Source organism: Schistocerca nitens, chromosome 4 (genome assembly GCF_023898315.1).
Source record: "Schistocerca nitens isolate TAMUIC-IGC-003100 chromosome 4, iqSchNite1.1, whole genome shotgun sequence".
In the NCBI taxonomy this organism is placed as follows: domain Eukaryota; kingdom Metazoa; phylum Arthropoda; class Insecta; order Orthoptera; family Acrididae; genus Schistocerca; species Schistocerca nitens.
In genome coordinates, this window is record NC_064617.1 from 216,443,910 (window position 1) to 216,466,399 (window position 22,490).

General features: G+C 42.9%; 1 non-coding gene across 1 annotated transcript; it reads right to left on the minus strand.

Annotated features, from left to right (window-relative positions):
* Positions 1 to 2,689: 2,689 nt before the first annotated feature.
* Trnal-caa (transfer RNA leucine (anticodon CAA)) lies at positions 2,690 to 2,764 on the minus strand. The gene has a single exon. It is a non-coding gene; the product is annotated as a tRNA-Leu (tRNA).
* Between the last annotated feature and the right edge of the window lie 19,726 nt (positions 2,765 to 22,490).

The window sequence follows — 22,490 nt, forward strand, 5'->3', positions numbered from 1 at the left end:
GGGATCTGTGCCCAAGTCGCTGCCATACTCTGCACCCATGGTAGTGTAGAAACGCGAATAATCGCTGAACACACTGCACCGGTAAACATCCGCAGTCCATGCTTCTCGGACACAGAACCATTCCAGAGGCAGCCGCTTATGTTACGTTATTAACGACAAACTACGCATGGAATGGTGATTACCTGGTCATGCTGCTGTTAGTCTCCGACTAATATTGTGGGATAACACACAATGTTGCAAGGAGTCCATTACTCGTTCTCGAGGGTCAGTCGCAGATATAAGGGGGTTATGATGTACTTGCTGCACAGTACGGCGATCCTCCATTGTGGCGGTCACACGTGATCGACTGGAAGCTTGACGCGAGTATGCCTGACTCAAGTTCCCATGCAGTTGAACATCAGGTCAGTGTCATATCCGAATACCCCACAGATATTACACCATTCGACCTCCCAGCCCAATGAATACCCACAATGACGCCGGTTTCAAAGTCTGTCAGGTGCTGACAACGCTGTCTCACATGAGTGTCCTTCACTGTGATCTGTCAATATCTGATGCTGTTCACGCGCATTATATACCGTATCAGACTTGATAACAACAGTGTACATGAAAGACGCTACTGAACTGCAGTGGCCGCCCTACCTGTCACAGAGAATTGGAACTCTAACAAATACTTACCCACCATTGGTATGTACGACGTTATAATGGTATTCGCCAATGACTTCTGGGTGCTTACATTTTTTTTTTTCAAGCGGTGAATAGTGAAACTGGACAGTCTGGCGAACTATTTTTAGTATTCAGCACGAAACATCAAATGTTAGACGCATGATACGATGGATCAGAACTTCACTGCATGGTAATAGGAAGCTATTTATATTAAGTTCACATATGTATCGATACAAAATGCTTTTGAGACCTGTATCTACATTTAGCTGATAGTTACTCACGGAAACTTTTTGTTTGGTCTATTATTTATATATTAAGTGATCTGGAAATTTTCTGTGTTGTGACACATGCATCGCTAGTATTATTGATTGTTTAAATACTTAAGAATACCCCGCCAGGTTAGCCGAGAGCGCTAATGCGCTACTCCCTGGACTCGGGTATGCGCGCCGGCCCCGTATCGAATCAGCCTGGCGGATTAACGACGAGAGCCGGTGTGCTGGGCAGCCTGGATGTGGTTTTAAGGAGGTTTCCCACATCCCACTAGGTGAACATGGGCTGGTCCCCACGTCCCGCCTCAGTTATACAATTCGCAGACGTTTGAAAACCTTCAGTACTACAGTGCTTGTCTTATTCTGAATTGCGATGCGAAGTCCCTTTGGACATGTCTCACTTGTAAGGGAATATACGAATACGTAATGGATGTACGAGTATAGGTTGTAAACGCATTGCTGACGACATATGGAGGTTTGCGTCTGTCCAAAATTGCTGCCGGCACGGTTGTTCAGCGTGTTTGGTCAGGGGGCTGGCTGCTCTCTGTCACCAAAAACCTGAGTGAAAGGATCTACGATGAACTCCAATGGGTGTCATGTGACGTCGACACCGACCAAATGCAGCGGACAATAACGAACAAAATAAAGAAACAAAGATGCTAAGGCGACCGCTCTCGATAAGTGGGAAATCCTGATTGGAGTCCTAGTCAAGCATAAATGTTCACTGTCTTCATTCAATTCTACAGCTGATAGCTGTCCATACTCGAAATTGTGAATACATTTAATGTAATCTGCTTATCTTTGTATTTACAATTTTGCATAAAAATAATTTTATGTTTACACGGTCTGCTAAGATAAACACTAAACTTATTTATGAAAATAGAAAATTTTTTAAAATTAATTTACTATATTCATCAATCGTAAATATTTAAATCATCATTATTTCCTTTTGGGCCTTCGTCCCACTCCCACCTTGAATCGCAATTCAGAATAAGATAAGCACTGTAGTATCGTATAAATAGATTACGACAATGACTTTCTTATTGGAACTGCATAAGACAAAATTATTATTTGGAAAGAATTTCAACGACCGAAGACTAACGTTACTGTGCTCTATCTTTGTGAAATGCCTTTTGGCTTCGTGTTTTATGGAAGTTTTGTTAAGGTTCGATGTGTTAACAGTATTGCAATAACTTTGTTGTTGTCTTCAGTCCGAAAAGTGATTTGATTTAACACCACCACCACCCCTCCCCCCCCCCTCCCCGCCCCATGAAATCTATTCCGTGCAAGCCTCGTCATCCCGGCATGGCTACTGTAACCTACAGGGTGACGCAAAAGTCCATTAACATTTCAAAATTTGATACTTCACGGAATAATGTAGCTAGAGGGGTAAAAATTTACACACCTGCTTGAAATGACATGGGGTTTTATTGAAACCTAAAAAAAGCAATAATTATCATAACTGACGTATAGCGAAGAAAATATTCTCTCTAACAAATGGCAGCCACCATCCGTGAACAATATCCGTAGTCGTGGGACAATGTTCTGAACAGCACTGTAAGCCTATCAGTAGTTATAGTGAGAAATTGCCGTCGGATGTCGTCTTTTAGAATCCATAATGAGGTCGGACGATCGCGGTAGACTTGTGGCTTCAGGTAAACCCACAATGAATAACTACACGGATGAGTCCAGAATGAGATTTTCACTCTGCAGCGGAGTGTGCGCTGATATGAAACTTCCTGGCAGATTAAAACTGTGTGCCCGACCGAGACTCGAACTCGGGACCTTTGCCTTTTGCGGGCAAGTGCTCTACCAACTGAGCTACCGAAGCACGACTCACGCCCGGTACTCACAGCTTCACTTCTGCCAGTACCTCGTCTCCTACCTTCCAAACTTTACAGAAGCTCTTCTGCGAAACTTGCAGAACTACACGGATGAGGTTTTGGGACCTGGGAGGACAAACACGACGGAAGTCGCGGCTCAGCACGTGGTCGTTACCAAATGATATGTTTAAGACATCTTTGACACGTGTGTCAGTGTTGACTGGGGTGCCATCCAGGATAAAAGTCGTACCTTTCAACAGATTTGGCGAGGCGCTACGCCTTATGAAAGACACCTTTGTAGTTTAGTTTTCACCAAGACATTATTCAGCACTTTTTAGGTATCTTCAATGGGTTTGTTTATTTTGCTTTTCCAAAATTGTTGTTGCCTGATAACCTGGAAAGAAACTTCAGATACAAAATATGTACATTTGTAAAATGAGCAATATTAGCAAATGCTTTACTTTGGTTCGGTTCATGTACCAAAAGTTGAGACATTCTATGGTTTTTATTTACTATATGTCTAGAGGTTCTAATTTTGTAGTACTCTGGAAATAAAGTGGCTGCATGCTTTTGTTTACATACCTCACATGCATTTTTATGCTAGTAGCTTTAGATATTCTATGCAATACACACACTGTCATCTGCAAACAGTGAAACGTTATTTTTCTGCTTATTATGTATTTCCGACAGAGAACCACAATCTATCCTTCTATTCAGCGTGTTACTCGCTGTCTTTGATGATGTGGTGTTTTTACTTTGTTTCTATCGAGGTAACACGCTTATTTCTTTCGTTTTTGTGGTTAGGCACCCATTTTTAAGATTTGCTCTCCAAGCACAGAATTTTCGCCGCCATTGCGTGTTGTTGTGGCTGTGTCGTGTTCATTTGTTTCATGGAATGTTTGTTCGGGACGTGGTGCGCGGATTGGAAGTGTTTTCGACGTTGGTGGTGAGCAGTTCGCGTCTGTGTGTGTGTGTGTGTGTGTGTGTGTGTGTGTGTGTGTATGTGTGTGTGTCATCAAGAAAGGGAGTGGAGAGAAAAAAAGGGGGGGTGGGGAAGTTGTGGATAGGCATGTGGAGTGAATGGTGCGCATTAATGGGACAAGGCAACTTAATTTTAGAGGCTGATCATACACAGTTTTGTCGTGGGTGTTATTTATATATAGGCATTTTGTCTTGTGGCAAAGAGGGTTTCATTGCACAGTGATGTATATTTGTTCAGTACTTTCTTTCCTTGGGCTACTGATTTTTGCATATGATAGTTTTCTTTTGTGTTGCTTTTTGGTTTAGGCTGTTTCTAGTTTCAAGGATTTTTAAATCGGTTGCTGCATTCGTTGGGTGACGATACTGTGCTGTTAGGTGAACTGCAAATGTTGATTGTGGGCTGTTGCTTTTCAGTGCTCTGAGATGTTCTGGATGCCTAGTTCTAAAATTCCTGCATATTTGATCGATATTCACATACTGACAGCAGTTTCAAGTTAGTTGAATTGTACTACATTAGCTGTATTTCCCTGTCTTGGTGGTATTTCTTCCCAAGTCTTTTCCGTATTGTTGGTTCTGTATACTTTTGTGGCGTCGTTGTCTCATTAGTGTTTTGCCCATCCCGTGTGTGACTTTGTTGTTGTAAGCCATTAAGTGCGATTTGTTGCTTGCTGTCCTCTGACTTCTTCTGAGTTGTGCTGTGCCTGATGTGTGTGTGTGTTTCGTTTTTGTGTGTTGACTGTTTTTTTTTATTTTGTTGTTTATTTTATCTGCAGTCTTTGTATGATATCCATTCTCCTGTGCAATTTGTGTTATTGTGTTCAATTCGTATGTGTAATCATATCTGTTCACGGGTGTTACGTTCAGTCCGTGTAGTAAATATCTGAAGCTGGCTTCTTTATGAGTTATGGTGCGATTGTTTTTGTTATGAATTATGGAGCTGGTGATTGTAGGTTTTCTATGAATTTTGAACTCGTGTTTCTTTCTTCTCTTGGTATAATGAAATCCAAGCAATTGAGTTTTTCATCTGCTTGTGTTTCAGTAGTGAACTGGTGGATGGCGCTTACATCCTGATGAAGCTCTTTTATGTGAGACTGATTAATTTATTAGGTAAATTATACTATCTACATATCTGTACATATGTTTTATTTGGTACTGCTTTGGTTTAATTATTTTACCAAAGATCCTATTTTTTATGTGACTCGTGTAAATGTCACCTAGGAGGCCACTCTTTAGGGATCTCATCGGTAGTCCTTCCTATTGAGAGTAAAATTTGTTGTTGAATTAGAGGTAGTTTTGTTTTTTGATGAGTTTGAGTACAGCTAATATTTCTTGTATGTTCGTTGTGGATATGTCTCGTAGTACTTGGAGATTTCTTTCTATGATGTTGATGGTTTCTCCTGTTGAATGTGTGTGCACATGGAAATTGTCAAATGAAATTAATCTTGCTGTGTTTTGGCATTTTTCATTTATTATTTTTTCTATTAAATCGCGTGAGTTCTTTAGACTTATTATATCTGTGTGTTTTGTTATTGTCCGTACCTCTGTGTGTGTGTGTGTGTGTGTGTGTGTGTGTGTGTGTGTGTGTGTGTGTGGGTGTGTGTGTTTGGGTAAGTGCTATGTTGGTGCATTGGTAAATTTAAACAGTGGCTGTATAGGGATACCCCATTTGTGAATTTTAGGCAATGAGTTTAGAGTGAAGGCACTAAGGTTTTTTGTGTGATTCTTTTAATCTGTATGTATGTGAGAAATGTTTCTTTGTTTTTCAGAGATTTCAGTACGTTTCTTAGATATGTGTACGTTGGAACCCTTGTTAATTATGTGTTGTTGTTTTGGATGAATTCTAATGTTTTGTCAATGTATTCCTCTTCTTATGAGTAAAATCTAACTACTATGAGATTTTATGATAATAGCAGTTTCATGTGTTAATTTTTTCTGTAATTTTCTGTAGCTTTCTTTCTTCAGTTATCACTGTCATTGTACAATGAAGCCGTCTTTAACATAACAGAAGACCGCCTGTATATAAATAACACTCAGTCCAAAACTGTGTATGATCAGCGTCTGAAATTAAAATCCCTTCTCTCCATACTGGACACCATTCATTCAAGATGCCTGTCGACAACTTCCCTAGCCCCTCTCCACCCCTCCCTCCATCTTGGAAACACACACACACACACACACACACACACACACACACACACACAGCCGGCCGAAGTGGCCGTGCGGTTAAAGGCGCTGCAGTCTGGAACCGCAAGACCGCTACGGTCGCAGGTTCGACTCCTGCCTCGGACATGGATGTTTGTGATGTCCTTAGGTTAGTTAGGTTTAACTAGTTCTAAGTTCTAGGGGACTAATGACCTAAGCAGTTGAGTCCCATAGTGCTCAGAGCCATTTGAACCACACACACACACACACACACACACACACACACACACACACACACACACACACCAATCAGCGTACCACGTTCCGAACAAACATGCCATGAAACAAATGAACACTACAGAGCCACAACAAACCGTAATGACGGCGAAAACTCTACGCTTCGTGAAAAAACGTTAAAAATGCGTGTGTAAAGACAAAAGCGAAAGAAATAAGCGCGTTACCTCGACACAAACAAAGCAAACACACCACAACATCATAAACTGTAAGTAACACGCTAAATGGCACGATACATAGTGATTATCGTTCGGCAATAGATAATAAACAGAAAAAATATAATAACGTTCTGCTGTTTGCAGATGACAGTCTGTAGACCGCTGCTAGGATAAAAATCCAATAGCTTCACGTAAGGTATATAAACAAATGCATATATCCGCTTTTTTCCAAATTGTACCACCAAATCAGAACCTTTAGACATATCGCAAATAATGAACCCAGAATGTCTCAACTCAATGATACATGTCTCAGCTCTGTTCTGTATGCAAATCAACGTAAAATTATTGACAACAGTTGCTAATTTTACAAATGTAAATGTTTCGCACAGATGTAAATATTTGTAGCAAAAGTTTGTTTATAGGTTAACACCTAACAGAAATTCTGTATGAGGAAAATAAACAATCCCTTTGAAGAAAGCACAAAAACCGCTGAAATATATCTGGATGAAATTGAAATCATAAAAGTGTCTTGTATTCCTCTCCTGTATTCTTAGCAAACACAGAAATAGGAACTGCAACATTCACTGGATGATTACTTCCAGCAGGTGTTTACCAGTCAGGCTAGGGATGTTGCGATTGTGTAACACAAAGGCGTACATCGCACCTGTCACGGTGACATTTCATGCACGATACTCAGATGGCGTCACTACTGTCTGCTATCCAGCGCCATCTGTTGGCCAGTTTTTGCACTCTTCTTTTTTTTTTCAATAAAACCCCGTATAATTTCAGGCTTGTGTGTATATTTTTACCTCACTACGTACATTATTCCGTTAATTAGTGCACTTTCAAAAATTAATGAACTTTCGCGTCATCCTGTACAGTATATTACATTTATTGTTGTTTACTTTAATTATTGGGAAGAAAAAGCAACAATCAATGTAAAAACGACAAACGTAATATAAACCTGAACCGCCGTCTGAAGATCAGCCAATCGGTTCGAATTCGAAACCGCTAACGGTACTGTTCGTGTAAATAAACAGCAGTATTATTGTGGGGACAGTATATCGTGACAGTCGGCCGTGACTGTAAACAAAAGATAACTGTAGCTGTTCAAGGGGAGAGAAGTGGTGTGGGGGAACAAGCCCCGCCTCTCTCTCGAAGGGCTCTCATCCTACGGTCGCGTTCCGCGCTTCCACGAAATCAGACCGGAGACGGCGGTCATTGGAGTTGCTGATTCCTTTTGTTGTGGTGAAAGCCTCATTCGAATCCCTTCATGCACCTGGATTAGTCTCTTCAATCATTTCAAATTAAGGAGAAAAAACAAAAACAAAGAATCTACAACACAGAGCAAATTGATGTACACAAAAGATTGGGTAGTGGCTACACCGCAGTTGTTTGCTGTTATTGGCAATGATAGTTCAGGCCCGACCTCTTCCGGTATCTTATGCAACCATAGCTCAAAACAGTCCTCACCTAAAACTGCCACAATATAGTATCCGCGTAAGAACTGCTGCTAATTGCCGTTTTCTTCCTTGCAAGAATCGATTTATTATTGGCATTTGGAACCAATCAGTTTCATTGTATGGCACTTAGAACATCCATAATACACACATCATAAAATGGTTTGCCTCACCTCCGTTCCGACAGTTCCGGAACCTGTACAGAAAATTGGAAGAGAAATGAACATGAACATCACCCTTTTTATTGCTCATGAAAACCACGCTTTGCATGTCGTACCACCATACAGCGAGACCTTCAGACGAGGTGGTCCAGATTGCCGTACACACCGGTACGTCTACATCTACATTTATACTCCGCAATCCACCCAACGGTGTGTGGCGGAGGGCACTTTACGTGCCACTGTCATTACCTCCATTTCCTGTTCCAGTCGCGTATGGTTCGCGGGAAGAACGACTGACTGAAAGCCTCCGTGCGCGCTCTAATCTCTCTAATTTTACATTCGTGATCTCCTCGGGAGGTATAATTAGGGGGAAGCAATATATTCGATACCTCATCTAGAAACGCACCCTCTCGAAACATGGACAGCAAGCTACACCGCGATGCAGAGCGCCTCTAATACCCTTTATTGCATGCCTGTATTAGTGGCATACTATCCACAAGTTCATGAATGCGCTGTTGATTCAGATTGTCCCACTTCCCAACGGCGATTCGGCGTAGATCCCTCAGAGTGGTTGGTGGGTCACATCGTCCATAAACAGCCGTTTTCAATGTATCCCAGGCATGTTCGATAGGCTTCATGTCTGGAAAACATGTTGGCCATTCTAGTCGAGCGATGTCGTTATCCTGAAGGACTCATACACAAGATGTGCAAGATGGGGGCGCGAATTGTCGTTCATGAAGACGAATGCCTCGCCAATATGCTGCCGATATGGTTGCACTATCGGTCGGAGGGTGGCATTCACGTATCCTACAGCCGTTCGGCGCCTTTAATGACAACCATCAGCGTACGTCGGCCCCGCATAATACTACCCCAAAACAGCAGGAAACCACCACCTTGCTGCACTCGTTGGGCAGTGTGTCTAAGGCGTCCAGCCTGACCGGGTTGCCTCCAGACACATCTCCGACGATTGTCTTGTTGAAGGCATATGCGACACTCATCGGTGAAGAGAACGTGATGCCAATTCTGAGCGGTCCTTTCGGCATCTTCACCGCGCTTCATGGTGTCGTGGTTGCAAAGATGGACATCGCTATGGAAGTCGGGAGTGAAGTTGCGCATCATGCAGCCTATTGCGCACAGATTGAGTCGTAACACGACGTCCTGTGGCTGCACGAAAAGCATTATTCCACATGGTGGCGTTGCTGTCAGGGTTCCCTCCGAGCCATAATCCGCACGTAACTGTTATCTACTGCAAAAATTCAAATGGCTCTGAGCACTATGGGACTTAACATCTGTGGTCATCAGTCCCCTAGAACTTAGAACTACTTAAACCTAACTAACCTAAGGACATCACACACATCCATGCCCGAGGCAGGATTCGAACCTGCGACCGTAGCAGTCAAGCGGCTCCGGACTGAGCGCCTGAACCGCGAGACCACCGCGGCCGGCGTTATCTACTGCAGTAGTAGTCCTTGGGCGGCCTGAGCGAGGCATGTCATCGACAGTTTCTGTCTCTCTGTATCTCCTCCACGTCCGAACAACATCGCTTTGCTTCACTCAGAGATGCCTGCACATCCCTTGGCCGGCCGTGGTGGCCGAACAGTCCTAGGCGCTTCCATCCGGGACCGCGCGACTGCTACGGTCGCAGGTTTGAATCCTGCCTCGGGCATGGATGTATGTGATGTCCTTAGGTTAGTTAGGTTTAAGTAGTTCTAAGTTCTAAGTTCTAGGGGGACTGATGACCACAGATGTTTAGTCCCATAGTGCTCAGAGCCATTAGAACCACTTGAACACTTCCCTTGTTGAGAGCCGTTCCTGGCTCAAAGTAACAATGCGGACTCCGTCGAAACGCGCTATTGGCCGTCTAGGCATGGTTGAACTACAGGCAACACGAGCCGTGTACCTCCTTCGTGAAGGAATGACTGGAACTGATCGGCTGTCGGACCCCCTCCGTCTATTATGTGCTGTTCATGCATTGTTGTTTACATCTTTTGGCTGGTTTAGTGACATCTCTGAACAGTTAAAGGGTCTGTGTCTGTGATACAATATCCACAGCCAATGTCTGTCTTCAGAAGTTCTGGGAACTGGGGTGATGCAAAACTTTTTTGGATGTATTATTTATTTAAATGATAATTAAACGGACACCCTAGCTGCAAGCAGGCGTTGATACACTTCATTGGGGACATGTTGAAAATGTGTGCCCCGACCGGGACTCGAACCCGGGATCTCCTGCTTACATGGCAGACGCTCTATCCATCTGAGCCACCGCGGGGACAGAGGGTAGTGCGTCTGCAGGGACTTATCCCTTGCACGCTCCCCGTGAGATCCACATTCCCAACATGTCCACAATACTACATTCGTAGTGCGCCTAATAGATGTTTGCCCATCATACTCATTACTCGTGGCAGATTAATCTACCAAGTCCCGTACGAGTTCGGGCTTAGCGTGTGCGTTCGCACAAGAAGGTCAAAGGCCGGAAACCTATATTTTTTTTAACTATATATGACGGTAGTATCTGTTCCCGAAAGAACAGTTACCGTCAATGACCATGCAGCTTTGCTAGAAGTCAAATGATGATTAAATGGACACCCTATCTGCAAGCAGGCGTTGATACACTTCATTGGGGACATGTTGAAAATGTGTGCCCCGACCGGGACTCGAACCCGGGATCTCCTCCTTACATGGCAGACGCTCTATCGATCTGAGCCACCGCGGTGGTGAGATGAGCAGCATAGTTCTGTGGTGTTAGAATATCTTTCAGACTTTTTTTGGATACACATCAGTGTGCAAAGAGAGCCCCCTCGTTATTAATTTTTTTACGTTCTCCTGATTGTCATACTTGACACAATATTATCCATTTACAGTCTTTATTTCTGTGTTTTACGATGTAATACATTCGTGACAATTTGTTGTTTATTTCTTGCTGCTTTCGTAAAGTGGAAATTTTATGGCCAGCAGGCTGTTTTTCCCCGCTGCGACACAGACGCTTCAAATGCAGACCAGTCCAAAAGAAACGTATTTTAGGTAGATGACAAATGATCTTGTTAAAACACCTGTTGTTGTTATGCAGCAGAATGTTCTTCACAAAACGCGAATGTTACTCTCGGACTTTAGTTATTTAAGAAGCAGTGGGACGTGTCTGCGAGGCATGTTGGCTATTTGTGCAGACTCGGATGCATATGTAGTTTTATACCCCCACCAATGTTCCACGGCCTGTCCCCCAGAGGTCGCATTGCAGAACATCTGAACGCTTCCATTACTTAACCTTCCGTTCAGCTCTTAGTAGATCAAAGGAAGTTGTTCTCCCTTTCCTCTTTCACAAAATCTGGAAGCAGAAGGTAACAGGAGTCTTGTGTGGATGAGTTACAAACTCTCTTTTAACAAGAAGTGGAGGAAGCAAGCGGGGAGAAAAGTTCTTTAAACATCAGTCACGTTCCGGAAGCTCGGACACTGTACCGTTCAAAGAGGATTAAGTAAAACTTGAGAAATCACGATACTGATACTGTGAGTTCTAAGGTGTGGAATGGTAGAAGCTCTAACAAAAGCAGTTATAACAGAACGTTTGTTACGACGGTTAATGTCTACTGCCATACGTCAGTAACATGTACTGTTATCGCTTGAGTTTAGAAGTAACTATGATCCCCAACATCGAATTCAAGGTGGAAAGAGCTCAGCGTGGCAGTGAAACACTATGTTCGGTTTACGTCAAATATAAATCCTTCTTAAGACACTTTGGCCTACGTGTTCCATTTAAAATATGATTCTGGATAGCCGGCCTTGTACTGTTCTCTCCACAGAGTTAAAAGCGATTGGCAATCATAAAGTTCCTTACATCCTGGAAAATGTGTCAAATCAGGTGATAGGCGTATGTTCCATTCGTACATAATGTCTCCCAGTTCTCTTCCGACTAGCTGAGCTAGTGCTCCAGTAGGACCTTCAAATGTAACATACCTACCCCTCCTGTTTTACGACACGATACGTATTCAACTTTATGCAACGATATGCAATCTTACTCTGCTCATCGTGTAAGGTGGCAATGAAAGCAGTATCCACGCCTCAAAGCGATTCTCTGTAAGCAATGATTTGATTAATTGACAGCCTTCCTATTTTTCAGTTTAATACTAAGTATTAGTTACAGAAAAGATGTATAAGTTAGATTCTTCAGTACCTTTTAAAAATATTCCCTACTATTTGAATTTAGTTACCGTAAGAGAGGCAAACGTCCCATCTTACATTCGGTTTCATATGTAGTTCATTCGTTTATTCATAAAATATGTAGAGGAGAAACGTGACGCAACGTTTCGTAGAGCAAGGCACGAGGTAATACTGCACTGAATATCAGCCGGCGATTGCCTTTATGATCGGTTTTAACTGGACGCAGCCCTTTTCCTTCGTCATCAGACATCAGTCGCTATTTCGTCGATGGGATGTTAGATCCTAGTATTCCTTGTACCTTTTGTTGAGAGTCCAATTTCTAAACACAGAGGATATACACAGAAAAACAACAGTTTTCTAAAAAGTATAAGGTGAATAGAAGCGTAGGTTAAACGAAAACACTTTTATTAGAAAATGCATGGGTGAAACTTTCTCTGCATTAAAAAGTTGACCTATATTTCTCGAATTCTTTAGAAACCAGAGAGAGATTAAACCATTCCTATCAACAGATGACGACACGCTTCGCTGTTTCATAACCGGAAGAAAGACAAATTCAGAAGGCGGCATACCGGAACCAGATCCCAAAAGCAGCCATTGAAGTATTTCCTGTACTCGATCGTCGCACGGAAGGGAAGACGAAGATCTAGCGAGGTGCTATCGAAAATCAATGAAATCGATAGATAAGGACATTAAGCATATCCTAATGGTTTTTGTGTTGTGCAGGCAATAGCCTCATCTCACTTTGTTGCTGTATTTAGTGTTCATTTGAGAAGTGTCGCGTTCGGGCTGACTAAAAATCAGCGTTAGTCAGCTTTAACTTAACACTGAGGCGTGTTCACTTAATCAGGTAATTACAGCATGAAGTTAAAATGAAAGATGGGTAAGAATTAATGGCCTTAAACTTCGACATCAGTATAAACGGATACAGCTCGGAATAGAGACTGAAGCAATTTAGGGTGGCCCTTTTATGGTCTTCTTTAAATGTTCTATAATTTTTCTTGCACCCCCTCCCCGGATGGTTTGGTTCCACTGCATGTTAAAATGATCGGTGTGAAATCTTGTCTCTGTAGGAATTGGGAAAGAGGTGTGCTTGGGCTTTCAACTTGGAAAAATCCATTAGTTTGAACAAATCTGCCAGCTGTACGAAATTTTATTTCTCAGTGAATAATTCATTCACTACTTACTGTATAAACCTACAAACATTGTTTACTTTCAGAATGAGATTTTCACTCTGCAGCGGAGTTTGCGCTGATATGAAACTTCCTGGCAGATTAAAACTGTGTGTCCGACCGAGACCCGAACTCGGGACCTTTTCCTTTCGCGGGCCAGTGCTCTACTTTAACTGAATGGACTTTCACTTCAGAGATACCATTGGTGACGCGAGTAATGCGAGATTTCAGGGTCCTCTAGACTCATAAACAGGAGGCAAGATAGAGCCGAGGCGTCCCTTTTCATTGTAGAAATGAGATCACGTAATACTCTCTGTTGTGCGCCCGGTGTCAGTCGAAGGCCATTTTCCAGCACAAACTTTTGTTATGAGCGATATTTACATAAAACGTACATAAAAACACTAAAACATAGTATTTATAAATAATGTTAAATCAGGTAGACGTAAATCCACCTACCTATGCATGACTAAGAATTATTTATAAATTTATTTTTTGCCATGTTTTTGACATCCAGTCATAAATTTCGTTTCACATTCCGCCTGGTACTTAGTCAAATGCTTTACAGAAGTCAAGAAGTACTGTACAAGCCTGACTACCTACATCCATGGTTTCTGGATGTCACGTGAGAAATGTGCCTGTCGCGATTCGTATGGCCGATGTCTTGCGCTTCGGTTTCCGAGCTTTTATCCGTTAACGCCTCCACTACAAATGATTTCTCTTGTACGAGGGCCCATCAGAGAGTGATGGTTCCTATTACCTTTTTAATTTCCATGCAAAGTGAATGTTGCATTCACAGATAAATTGCCAGTTTTCAGTAGAATCATGTCCACAGGTCGCAGCACCCAGACCCCCCTCCCCATCCCCCCCCCCCACCACCAAGAAGACTGACATCTCATCTGAATGGCATTGCAGGACATATCTGCGTCCCCCTTGGGTCTGGCGCAACAGTGGAACAATGTAACACATCGTACAATATCAGGGGTGACAGTCCGTCGCTGTTTATTATGGCTTTGGTTACATGCTCATCGTCGACTTCTCCGCCTTCCTTTGACGAATGTGCAGAAACATGCTAGACGACAATGGTGTATGGAAAGACCTCATTGGGGACAGGAATGGCTTCATATAGCGTTTTCAGACGAATCCAGATTCTGTTTGTTTTAAAATTTCGCTGCAGACAGGGGGAGCGGCATCACAGTGACTGCATTTACACAAGACATACAGCGCCAACTCAAAGCCTTATAGTGTGGGATGCTATTAGGTACAACCATAGAACACAGCTGATGCGTGACCTGAGCAATGTGGGCTGTGTACCCTGTGTGAATGACATCCTGAGACCCATAGTCATACCCTCTCTGCACAAACCCCAGACGCCATTTTCCAGCAAGAGAGTGCACAACCACATGTTGCTGCGCGAACGCATGCCTTCTTGGTGTAACAGGATGTCAGACTTTCGCCCTGGCCTGCCATATCGCTAGAAATGCCGCCAATCGAAAATGTGTGGGGTATTGTGGAAAGAATGTTGTAGTGATGTGACAACGCCAATCACCACCGGTTAACTTCAGAACCAGGCGAATTCAGCAGGGATGGCTATACCACAGGACGCCATTTGCGCCTTATATGTGCCAGTGCCATCATGTGTGGAACAAGTTATCAGGGCCAATGGCGGACCCTGTGCGTGCTGGGGACACATGCTGAACCAAGGTGCCTGAAACGCTAATCATTTTTTGCAGAAAATGCTAGTATTCATATCCTGTGAATATGAACGTCCTATCTCTGGTCATTCAAGGTGTTCTGTTTCTTCTGAACATAAGTGTTGTAAGTATAAAGCACGATATTACATAGAGATCACCAGTGCAATGACAACAGAGCAGAAGCGTACATAATATTAGGTGTAAAGTACTATACTAAGCAAAAATTAGTGATGTCCATCGATAAAGTGCCATAAAAACACAAAGGAAACGCAAAACCAATAAGAGCAAAATGTCACAAGATATAAAATAACAGGCCAAATGTTAAAAATATGAGTAGTGTCATTATCAGTAATGAAACTAAAGTTACAATAGCATAAAATATTTGAAACGGAAGTGAGAAGCGGAATAAATATATAATATAATCAAAATTAGAAATATAAAGTAAAAATATTAATTTTTAAGATTTAAAAAAAAGAGAGCAAAAGCACTGTAATGCATCCAGATTTTACGGACCTTACATGAGCTTGATCCATAATGACAGGACGATACAGTATGAGATCCTCAGAAAATAATAATTATATCAACAAAAGGCAAATGCAGATTAGTTAACCTCATGTACCGAAAACGAACAAAACAACCTCTACCAATATATACTGGCATGAACAAACAAGTTAAAGTGAAACACATTTAGGAGACGAACTGAGCAGGTGGTTAATTATATCATAAAACTCCCATTTAGCAAGAGAACGGCGAGCTTCGGTGCAGAAGGGATAAGGGCAGAACAATACATTATTCCTTTTAACGTAAATAAGGCCGGGACTGAGGGTAAGTGGCTGCACGTCATTAATGGGGCTAGGCTGTGACCCAGAGAGAAGAATAAAAATGTATTCACCGCTAGCGAGACAGTGATTGGCTGAAGCCATATTTGGTGACGCGGATGTGACACGGTGAGGAGATCCCTATTATATAAAAGCATTTTGAGACCTAAAATATCTATCTCTCATCTTGCAATGGACAGCACAGGTGTGTGGAAATAAGTGAGGAGAGCTTTGCTTTCTACGAAGTGAGGCTGATACGCTTCATGTATCATGGCGACAGATAGCAAAGCAGTAGTTAATTATTCCTGTGGGAAGATTTATCGGCAAAGAAATTGTGCACGTTGCACCAACACTTAGCGAGTATGTGATAGCCATTATTTCGACTATGGAAAGATTACTGTTCTACGGAATGCTGGAAAGTTGCGACTGAGTGAATTCAGTCAAGGCCAGAGCAGGGAATTAGCATTTCAGATCCAGCATGGAGACAACGCTGTTGCAGATGCTTCTTGGTAAAGTACCCTTGTGCATTAGGCAACAGTAAATGTTGAGTCTACATTTTGCTCACTCCAATTTGCATATTCTCTGACCATTGAATATCAAAAGCTAGGATACTAACCTACTGTCACATTGAGTACAGGAGTTTTTTCTTTGGTTCAAAAAGTAAATTTATTCGCCACCAACTTAGTGCATTGACCAGCTATGACAACGTAGATTTAAATAAGCTGATGAGGATTTTTAATAATCATTCTTTCCTGTGATAAAAAATTTTCATATACACTCCTAGAAATTGAAATAAGAACACCGTGAATTCATTGTCCCAGGAAGGGGAAACTTTATTGACACATTCCTGGGGTCAGATACATCACATGATCACACTGACAGAACCACAGGCACATAGACACAGGCAACAGAGCATGCACAATGTCGGCACTAGTACAGTGTATATCCACCTTTCGCAGCAATGCAGGCTGCTATTCTCCCATGGAGACGATCGTAGAGATGCTGGATGTAGTCCTGTGGAACGGCTTGCCATGCCATTTCCACCTGGCGCCTCAGTTGGACCAGCGTTCGTACTGGACGTGCAGACCGCGTGAGACGACGCTTCATCCAGTCCCAAACATGCTCAATGGGGGACAGATCCGGAGATCTTGCTGGCCAGGGTAGTTGACTTACACCTTCTAGAGCACGTTGGGTGGCACGGGATACATGCGGACGTGCATTGTCCTGTTGGAACAGCAAGTTCCCTTGCCGGTCTAGGAATGGTAGAACGATGGGTTCGATGACGGTTTGGATGTACCGTGCACTATTCAGTGTCCCCTCGACGATCACCAGTGGTGTACGGCCAGTGTAGGAGATCGCTCCCCACACCATGATGCCGGGTGTTGGCCCTGTGTGCCTCGGTCGTATGCAGTCCTGATTGTGGCGCTCACCTGCACGGCGCCAAACACGCATACGACCATCATTGGCACCAAGGCAGAAGCGACTCTCATCGCTGAAGACGACACGTCTCCATTCGTCCCTCCATTCACGCCTGTCGCGACACCACTGGAGGCGGGCTGCACGATGTTGGGGCGTGAGCGGAAGACGGCCTAACGGTGTGCGGGACCGTAGCCCAGCTTCATGGAGACGGTTGCGAATGGTCCTCGCCGATACCCCAGGAGCAACAGTGTCCCTAATTTGCTGGGAAGTGGCGGTGCGGTCCCCTACGGCACTGCGTAGGATCCTACGGTCTTGGCGTGCATCCGTGCGTCGCTGCGGTCCGGTCCCAGGTCGACGGGCACGTGCACCTTCCGCCGACCACTGGCGACAACATCGATGTACTGTGGAGACCTCACGCCCCACGTGTTGAGCAATTCGGCGGTACGTCCACCCGGCCTCCCGCATGCCCACTATACGCCCTCGCTCAAAGTCCGTCAACTGCACATACGGTTCACGTCCACGCTGTCGCGGCATGCTACCAGTGTTAAAGACTGCGATGGAGCTCCGTATGCCACGGCAAACTGGCTGACACTGACGGCGGCGGTGCACAAATGCTGCGCAGCTAGCGCCATTCGACGGCCAACACCGCGGTTCCTGGTGTGTCCGCTGTGCCGTGCGTGTGATCATTGCTTGTCCAGCCCTCTCGCAGTGTCCGGAGCAAGTATGGTGGGTCTGACACACCGGTGTCAATGTGTTCTTTTTTCCATTTTCAGGAGTGTATATATAGGGTGAGTCACCTAACGTTACCGCTGGATATATTTCGTAAACCACATCAAATACTGACGAACCGATTCCACAGACCGAACGTGAGAATAGGGGCTAGTGTAATTGGTTAATACAAACCATAAAAAAATGCACGGAAGTATGGTTTTTAACACAAACCTACGTTTTTTAAAATGGTACCCCGTTAGTTTTGTTAGCACATCTGAACATATAAACAAATACGTAATCAGTGCCGTTTGTTGCATTGTAAAATGTTAATTAAGTCCGGAGATATTGTAACCTAAAGTTGACGTTTGAGTACCACTCCTCCGCTGTTCGATCGTGTGTATCGGAGAGCACCGAATTACGTAGGGATCCAAAGGGAACGGTGATGGACCTTAGGTACAGAAGACACTGGAACAGCACATTACGTCCACATGCTAACACCTTTTTATTGGTCTTTTTCACTGACGCACGTGTACATTACCATGAGGGATGAGGTACACGTACACACGTGGTTTCCGTTTTCAATTACGTAGTGGAATAGAGTGTTCAATGTGGTGGCCATCATTTGCTGCACACAATTGCAATCTCTGGTGTAATGAATGTCGTACACGCCGCAGTATATCTGGTGTAATGTCGCCGCAGGCTGCCACAAACTCATCTGTGGTCATCAGTCCCCTAGAACTTTTTTTTTTATTATTGGTCATCAGTCTACTGACTGGTTTGATGCGGCCCGCCACGAATTCCTTTCCTGTGCCAACCTCTTCATCTCAGAGTAGCACTTGCAACCTACGTCCTCAATTACTTGCTTGACGTATTCCAATCTCTATCTTCTTCTACAGTTTTTGCCCTCTACAGCTCCCTCTAGTACCATGGAAGTCATTCCCTCATGTCTTAGCAGATGTCCTATCATCCTGTTCCTTCTCCTTATCATCGTTTCCACATATTCCTTTCCTCTTCGATTCTGCGTAGAACCTCCTCATTCCTTACCTTATCAGTCCACCTAATTTTCAACATTCGTCTATAGCACCACATCTCAAATGCTTCGATTCTCTTCTGTTCCGGTTTTCCCACAGTCCATGTTTCACTACCATACAATGCTGTACTCCAGACGTACATCCTCAGAAATTTCTTCCTCATATTAAGGCCGGTATTTAATATTAGTAGACTTCTCTTGGCCAGAAATGCCTTCTTTGCCATAGCGAGTCTGCTTTTGATGTCCTCATTGCTCCGTCCGTCATTGATTATTTTACTGCCTACGTAGGAGAATTCCTTAACTTCATTGACTTCGTGACCATCAATCCTGATGTTAAGTTTCTCGCTGTTCTTAATTCTACTACTTCTCATTACCTTCGTCTTTCTCCGATTTACTCTCAAACCATACTGTGTACTCATTAGACTGTTCATTCCGTTCAGCAGATCATTTAATTCTTCTTCACTTTCACTCAGGATAGCAATGTCATCAGCGAATCGTATCATTGATATCCTTTCACCTTGTATTTTAATTCCACTCCTGAACCTTTCTTTTATTTCCATCATTGCTTCCTCGATGTACAGATTGAAGAGTAGGGGCGAAAGGCTACAGCCTTGTCTTACACCCTTCTTAATACGAGCACTTCGTTCTTGATCGTCCACTCTTATTATTCCCTCTTGGTTGTTGTACATATTGTATATGACCCGTCTCTCCCTATAGCTTACCCCTACTTTTTTCAGAATCTCGAACAGCTTGCACCATTTTATATTGTCGAACGCTTTTTCCAGGTCGACAAATCCTATGAAAGTGTCTTGATTTTTCTTTAGCCTTGCTTCCATTATTAGCCGTAACGTCAGAATTGCCTCTCTCGTCCCTTTACTTTTCCTAAAGCCAAACTGATCGTCACCTAGCGCATTCTCAATTTTCTTTTCCATTCTTCTGTATATTATTCTTGTAAGCAGCTTCGATGCATGAGCTGTTACGCTTATTGTGCGATAATTCTCGCACTTGTCAGCTCTTGCCGTCTTCGGAATTGTGTGGATGATGCTTTTCCGAAAGTCAGATGGTATGTCGCCAGACTCATATATTCTACACACCAACGTGAATAGTCGTTTTGTTGCCACTTCCCCCAATGATTTTAGAAATTCTGATGGAATGTTATCTATCCCTTCTGCCTTATTTGATCGTAAGTCCTCCAAAGCTCTTTTAAATTCCGATTCTAATACTGGATCCCCTATCTCTTCTAAATCGACTCCTGTTTCTTCTTCTATCACATCAGACAAAGCTTCACCCTCATAGAGGCTTTCAATGTATTCTTTCCACCTATCTGCTCTCTCCTCTGCATTTAACAGTGGAATTCCCGTTGCACTCTTAATGTTACCACCGTTGCTTTTAATGTCACCAAAGGTTGTTTTGACTTTCCTGTATGCTGAGACTCTCCTTCCGACAATCATATCTTTTTCGATGTCTTCACATTTTTCCTGCAGCCATTTCGTCTTAGCTTCCCTGCACTTCCTGTTTATTTCATTCCTCAGTGACTTGTATTTCTGTATTCCTGATTTTCCCGGAACATGTTTGTACTTCCTCCTTTCATCAATCAACTGAAGTATTTCTTCTGTTACGCATGGTTTCTTCGCAGCTACCTTCTTTGTACCTATGTTTTCCTTCCCAACTTCTGTGATGGCCCTTTTTAGATATGTCCATTCCTCTTCAACTGTACTGCCTACTGCGTTATTCCTTACTGCTGTATTTATAGCGTTGGAGAACTTCAAACGTATCTCGTCATTCCTTAGATCTTCCGTATCCCACTTCTTTGCGTATTGATTCTTCCTGAGTAATGTCTTGAACATCAGCCTACTCTTCATCACTACTATATTGTGATCTGAGTCTATATCTGCTCCTGGGTACGCCTTACAGTCCAGTATCTGATTTCGGAATCTCTGTCTGACCATGATGTAATCTAATTGAAATCTTCCCGTACCTCCCGGCCTTTTCCAAGTATACCTCCTCCTCTTGTGATTCTTGAACAGGGTATTCGCTATTACTAGCTGAAACTTGTTACAGAACTCAATTAGTCTTTCTCCTCTTTCATTCCTTGTCCCAAGCCCATATTCTCCTGTAACCTTTTCTTCTACTCCTTCCCCTACAACTGCATTCCAGTCGCCCATGACTATTAGATTTTCGTCCCCCTTTACATACTGCATTACCCTTTCAATATCCTCATACACTTTCTCTATCTGTTCATCTTCAGCTTGCGACGTCGGCATGTATACCTGAACTATCGTTGTCGGTGTTGGTCTGCTGTCGATTCTGATTAGAACAACCCGGTCACTGAACTGTTCACAGTAACACACCCTCTGGCCAATTTATGAGTCCTCCACGTTCTATGAAACGCCCGTCGAACATCTTGTCAAGGGTCAGCCTAGTGTTAATTGCGGAATGTGCAGGTGCACCATCATGCTGATACCAGATACGTCGACACGTTTCCAGTGGGACATTTTCGAGCAACATTGGCAGATCATTCTGTAGAAACGCGATGTATGTTGCAGTGCTCTCCGATACACACGATCGAACAGCGGAGAAATGGTACTCAAGCGTCAACTTTAGGTTACAATATCTCCGGATGTAATTAACATTTTACAATGCAACAAACGGCACTGATTACGTATTTGTTGATATGTTCAGATGTGCTAACAAAAGTAACGGGGTTCCATTAAAAAAAACGTAGGTTTGTGTTAAAAAACATACTTCCGTGCATTTTTGTATGGTTTGTATTAAACAGTTACACTAGCCCCTCTCCTCACGTTCGGTCTGTGGAATCGGTTCGTCAGTATTTGATGTAGTTTACGAAATATATCCAGCGGTAACATTAGTACACTCACAGATACAAAGTTTGGACATATGACACCATTCTATAGTAAGTTAGTGAGCAAAAGTATTCTATAGTAAGTTACCGAAGAGTTCGAAAAAATATATTTCTAGATAATTCACTAGTTCAGTAAGGACAAAGATTTATTTTTGTAATGAGCATAAATTTCCGTTCTTCCAAGGTATTCAGTGTATGTAATTTGACATACTGCTTTAGATAGCAGATATTCATGTGATGTCATGTGACTTTTTTTGTTAATCATCGAACAGTTGTTTTATATTTACATTATTTGTAATGACACGTTTTACATACTGTATGTCTGATTGGCTGTTACTGATGTAATGTGATAAATGGTGGCCGGCACATGCAGTACTTAACCTACAGCCCCTCTACCCTAAGCAGCAGATGACGTTCGTGTATCCATGATACATGCCGCGTTCACCGCCTCCGGCTACCATTATAGGTATAACTTATTTTAATTTTGGTCATATTTTACGAATCTTACATTAACTGTTATTATTCGATTTACTAAGTCAATATAATAGTTTCATTTCGGAGCATATAGTCTGGGACTGGTTGGCATTTTTAATAAATGTTTTGTTATGATCAGGATTGTTTTAATTTTAGCTCTAAAACGTTCTTCAAGTGAGTTGAAAATATGGAAGTCTGATAGATGATCTGGT